The 6,059-nt window shown below is 39.1% G+C and overlaps 1 long non-coding RNA gene across 1 annotated transcript; it reads left to right on the top strand.

Moving 5' to 3' along the window:
• Positions 1–2,299: 2,299 nt before the first annotated feature.
• On the top strand, positions 2,300–5,832 carry LOC115110967 (uncharacterized). The gene is made up of 3 exons (XR_003860714.2): positions 2,300–2,407; positions 3,400–3,523; positions 4,871–5,832. It is a non-coding gene; the product is annotated as an uncharacterized LOC115110967 (long non-coding RNA).
• The last annotated feature ends 227 nt before the right edge of the window (positions 5,833–6,059 follow it).

The raw sequence follows: 6,059 nt of genomic DNA, 5'->3' as shown, positions 1-6,059 counted from the left end.
ACCTTTATTTAACCAGGTAGGCTAGTTGAGAACACCTTTATTTAACCAGGTAGGCTAGTTGAGAACACCTTTATTTAACCAGGTAGGCTAGTTGAGAACACCTTTATTTAACCAGGTAGGCTAGTTGAGAACACCTTTATTTAACCAGGTAGGCTAGTTGAGAACACCTTTATTTAACCAGGTAGGCTAGTTGAGAACACCTTTATTTAACCAGGTAGGCAAGTTGAGAACACCTTTATTTAACCAGGTAGGCTAGTTGAGAACACCTTTATTTAACCAGGTAGGCTAGTTGAGAACACCTTTATTTAACCAGGTAGGCCAGTTGAGAACACCTTTATTTAACCAGGTAGGCTAGTTGAGAACACCTTTATTTAACCAGGTAGGCCAGTTGAGAACACCTTTATTTAACCAGGTAGGCCAGTTGAGAACACCTTTATTTAACCAGGTAGGCTAGTTGAGAACACCTTTATTTAACCAGGTAGGCTAGTTGAGAACACCTTTATTTAACCAGGTAGGCTAGTTGAGAACACCTTTATTTAACCAGGTAGGCTAGTTGAGAACACCTTTATTTAACCAGGTAGGCTAGTTGAGAACACCTTTATTTAACCAGGTAGGCTAGTTGAGAACACCTTTATTTAACCAGGTAGGCAAGTTGAGAACACCTTTATTTAACCAGGTAGGCTAGTTGAGAACACCTTTATTTAACCAGGTAGGCTAGTTGAGAACACCTTTATTTAACCAGGTAGGCCAGTTGAGAACACCTTTATTTAACCAGGTAGGCTAGTTGAGAACACCTTTATTTAACCAGGTAGGCCAGTTGAGAACACCTTTATTTAACCAGGTAGGCCAGTTGAGAACACCTTTATTTAACCAGGTAGGCTAGTTGAGAACACCTTTATTTAACCAGGTAGGCTAGTTGAGAACACCTTTATTTAACCAGGTAGGCCAGTTGAGAACACCTTTATTTAACCAGGTAGGCCAGTTGAGAACACCTTTATTTAACCAGGTAGGCTAGTTGAGAACACCTTTATTTAACCAGGTAGGCCAGTTGAGAACACCTTTATTTAACCAGGTAGGCTAGTTGAGAATACCTTTATTTAACCAGGTAGACCAGTTGAGAACACCTTTATTTAACCAGGTAGGCCAGTTGAGAACACCTTTATTTAACCAGGTAGGCCAGTTGAGAACACCTTTATTTAACCAGGTAGGCCAGTTGAGAACACCTTTATTTAACCAGGTAGGCTAGTTGAGAATACCTTTATTTAACCAGGTAGGCCAGTTGAGAACACCTTTATTTAACCAGGTAGGCCAGTTGAGAACACCTTTATTTAACCAGGTAGACCAGTTGAGAACAAGTTCTCATTTACAATTGCGACCTGGCCAAGATAAAGCAAAGCAGTTCGACACATACAACGACATAGAGTTACACATGGAGTAAAACAAACATACAGTCAATATTACAGTATAAACAAGTCTATATACGATGTGAGCAAATGAGGTGAGATAAAGGGAGGTAAAGGCAAAAAAAAGGCCATGGTGGCAAAGTAAATACAATATAGCAAGTAAAACACTGGAATGGTAGATTTGCAGTGGAAGAATGTGCAGAATAGAAATAAAAATAATGGGGTGCTAAGGAGCTAAATAAATAAAATATGTAAGATAAAGTATATCACAGTATGGCCTTAGAGATACGGACTAAAAATGAAATGCTGGGTCTCTGGAGGATACAAGGTCGTTACATCAGGTGCTTTGCCACAAGGGACAATCCTTTAACCTCCATGCATGCTATTTGTTCATGAATGATTTCTGAAGCATCTATGTAGGCCTTATAAACGGCTTATGAAGGCCTTCAATTAAGCCTTTATGAAAAGTTGTGATTAGTTTCAAATGGGACCCCAAAAGTACCGGTATAATCCCATATTCCCAACAAGACGTTTCCAAATGAAATAAATTGCTCAAGGCCAATTGATACGTGGATAATGACTGACGCGGGTCGTGACCCCACTATCCGAGGTTGTCTCACGTGATGTTGGGATATTTCCCGCATACCACATACTTGTACATGTACGAAACAGGAAACATATAAACACCCACTATTTGATATTTGATCATCATGAAAGGGTTTCTTCTACTTTCATTCATCTCGTCACACTCTCTATGCCCAGATAAAACACACAATGTACTGTAATGATGAGGGTTACCCAGGGTTCCCCAGTGGTGGGGGGGAGGGGGGGGTTCCTTTCCTAGCTGCTATAAAATGCCTTCACACACTGTGTGCGCTTCATTTGTCCTTGGTAAAAGAAAAGCCAGTAGTATTTCAGACCTCAAGATTTTATTTATCAACTGGTCAAAATGAAGGGATTGATTGTCGTCGTGGTTTTGGTGACACTGATGATTTCAACTGATGGTAAGACCAGTGCGATATGTTATACGATATGTTATACGGTATGTTATACGATATGTTATATGTTATACGATATCTTATACGGTATGTTATACGATATGTTATACGATATGTTATACGGTATGTTATACGGTATGTTATATGGCGGCAGGGTAGCCTAGTGGTTAGAGCGTTGGACTAGTAACCGGAAGGTTGCAAGTTCAAATCCCTGAGCTGACAAGGTACAAATCTGTCGTTCTGCCCCTGAACAAGGCAGTTAACCCACTGTTCCTAGGCCGTCATTGAAAATAAGAATTTGTTCTTAACTGACTTGCCAGGTTAAAATAAAAAATAAAATAAATATGAAGTGTTGTTATAATATGTTGTGATGTGTTTTAATAACCGACAATATTTTATATCATAATGTAATTGTTTTAATAATACACTATAGCAGTTGTATACAGTATGTATTCATAAAATAAATTAAATATATACACTTTTAGCTTCCTTGATGTGAATAGTGTCCATTTTCAGTGTTTCTGTTTTCTGTTTGCTCAATAACATTCACAAAATGCTAAAGTACTGTTTCTGAAACGTGCCATAGAGTGCATGCTAAAGTACTGTTTCTGAAACGTGCCATAGAGTGCATGCTAAAGTACTGTTTCTGAAACGTGCCATAGAGTGCATGCTAAAGTACTGTTTCTGAAACGTGCCATAGAGTGCATGCTAAAGTACTGTTTCTGAAACGTGCCATAGAGTGCATGCTAAAGTACTGTTTCTGAAACGTGCCATAGAGTGCATGCTAAAGTACTGTTTCTGAACGTGCCATAGAGTGCATGCTAAAGTACTGTTTCTGAAACGTGCCATAGAGTGCATGCTAAAGTACTGTTTCTGAAACGTGCCATAGAGTGCATGCTAAAGTACTGTTTCTGAAACGTGCCATAGAGTGCATGCTAAAGTACTGTTTCTGAAACGTGCCATAGAGTGCTCCTCGTTTTGTCTCCTGTTCCTCACAGCGTTCCTGATGCACAGCAGACAACGTTGCCTCTGTCTGAAAACACGGGACCGTGTGAATTCCAGTAACATAGTCCAATCCACCGTTCATCCGAGGAGTGCAATGTGTGACCATGTGGAGATAGTGTGAGTTTATTTCATTTACACTCTACATATCTTATGCACCTACACTACCGTTCAACAGTTTGGGGTCACTTAGAAGTGTCCTTGTTTTTTAAAGAAAAGCACATTTTTTCGACCATTAAAATATCCTCAGAATTGATCAGAAATCGAGTGTAGATATTGTTAATGTTGTAAATTACTATTGTAGCTGGAAACGGCTGATTTTTTATGGAATATCTACATAGGTGTACAGAGGCCCATTATCAGCAACCATCACTCCTGTGTTCCAATGGCACGTTGTGTTAGCTAATCCAAGTTTATCATTTTAAAAGGCTAATTGATCATTAGAAACCCCTTTTGTTATTATGTTAGCACAGCTGAAAACCAGATTAAAGAAGCAATAAAACTGGCCTTCTTTAGACTAGTTGAGCATCTGGAGCATCAGCATTTGTGGTTTCGATTACAGGGTCAAAATGGCCAGAAACAAAGACCTTTCTTCTGAAACTCGTCAGTCTATTCTTGTTCTGAGAAATGAAGGATATTCCATGCGAGAACTTGCCAAGAAATTGAAGATCTCGTACAACGCTGTGTCCTAGTCCCTTCACAGAACAGCGCAAACTGGCTCTAACCAGAATAGAAAGAGGAGTGGGAGGACCCGGTGCATAACTGAGCAAGAGGACAAGTACATTAGAGTGTCATGTTTGAGAAACAGATGCCTCACAAGTCCTCAACTGGCAGCTTCATTAAATACTACCCGTAAAACACCAGTCTGAGGCGACCCCCGGGATGCTGGCCTTCTAGGCAGAGTTGCAAAGAAAAATGCTGATGCTCCAGATACTCAACTAGTCTAAAAGAAGGACAGTTTTATTGCTTCTTTAATCAGGACAACAGTTTTCAGCTGTGCTAACATAATTCCAAAAGGGTTTTCTAATGATCAATTATCCTTTTAAAATTATAAATCTGGATTAGCTAACACAACGTGCCATCGGAACACAGGGGTGATGGTTGCTGATAATGGGCCTCTGTACGCCTATGTAGATATTCCATACAAAATCTGCCGTTTTCAGCTACAATAGTCATTTAGGAAATTAACAATGTCTAAGTGACCCCAAACTTTTGAACGGTAGTGTATATCCCACTTAAATTGCCTGTGATGTGCCACTATAATATATATACCAATATATGTCATGTAATTATGCAACATACAGTATATGCCACTACACTGAGTACAATGTTTCTAGATTTCCTTGGCATATTAACTTATGATGTGGTACTTTTGAATAGTTCATATGTTATTATTATGTAAGTACTATTTTACCGTGTAAGTAAACACCTGGCCATTTCTGTCATTAAAGTACTTTTCCTTAACAGGGTGCAGTTGAAAATACCATCAAAATATATCTGCCTGAATCCAGACTCTAAAATGGGCAAGAGAATACAGACTAAGTGGAACCTGAAGAACTGAGCCAAACATGATAACACAAACTATGTGATGATGATATAACTGACTGTACTGACCAAAAAGTACATGTAACTATGTTGTCTTTCTCTGCAGTTTCAGGTAACTTTACTTGTTCCACTGACAATGCAATTAGAAAGTGTATTTCAGAGCTACAGGGTAATGCACAAAGCTCGTAACAACATTCTAGAACATCTCTGCTATGACAAGGCTGTAACAACATTCTAGAACATCTCTGCTATGACAAGCCTGTAACAACATTCTAGAACATCTCTGCTATGACAAGCCTGTAACAACATTCTAGGACATCTCTGCTATGACAAGCCTGTAACAACATTCTAGAACATCTCTGCTATGACAAGCCTGTAACAACATTCTAGAACATCTCTGCTATGACAAGCCTGTAACAACATTCTAGAACATCTCTGCTATGACAAGCCTGTAACAACATTCTAGAACATGTAATGGGAATTGAAATGTTTGTGCTTTTCTTATAACTAATTTCTGTGTTCATGCAAGTGACTGACTGAACCAATTCTCACTATCAGTATCTGCAATTTGGCAGTACGCCCAGACCTTGTTTTGAGAATGAAAGATATCTCCGTTTCAAGGTCTCAGCGCAGAGAGAAGAAGCCTCGTGAGGTATTGGTCTGTCACATGTTAAGAACCAGCATTTGTCATTCACATGAATGAAACAAAACGGTAATGATTGATTAATTATGCTAAATCATGCACATATAATTTGTCTGTGTATAGCTGTAAGAAAACTGCTGGGACTGCCCCAGGAGAGCTCCTGATTGACATGTGTACTATGGTGCATTGATTTGGTTGGAACTTCTCCAGCTTGCTGTCAATAAACAATGATTAATATTAAGACTGACTTTGAGTGTCCCTGTGTAAGAATTCCCAGAACAAACATCTCCGGTAAGACCTGATGAATTAATATCTTTCAACAGATACTATAAGACTTCCTCCCTGTACAGGATTCAACGGAGGAACGGATCTCTAATTCAGATGCTCTGATGTGGAACAAACGGAATAGGAAAGGCAGACACAACAACAGATACTATAAGACTTCCTCCCTGTACAGGATTCAACAGG

Source organism: Oncorhynchus nerka, linkage group LG27, assembly GCF_034236695.1.
Source record: "Oncorhynchus nerka isolate Pitt River linkage group LG27, Oner_Uvic_2.0, whole genome shotgun sequence".
NCBI lineage: Eukaryota > Metazoa > Chordata > Actinopteri > Salmoniformes > Salmonidae > Oncorhynchus > Oncorhynchus nerka.
This window is presented reverse-complemented; position numbering and strand designations above follow the sequence as displayed.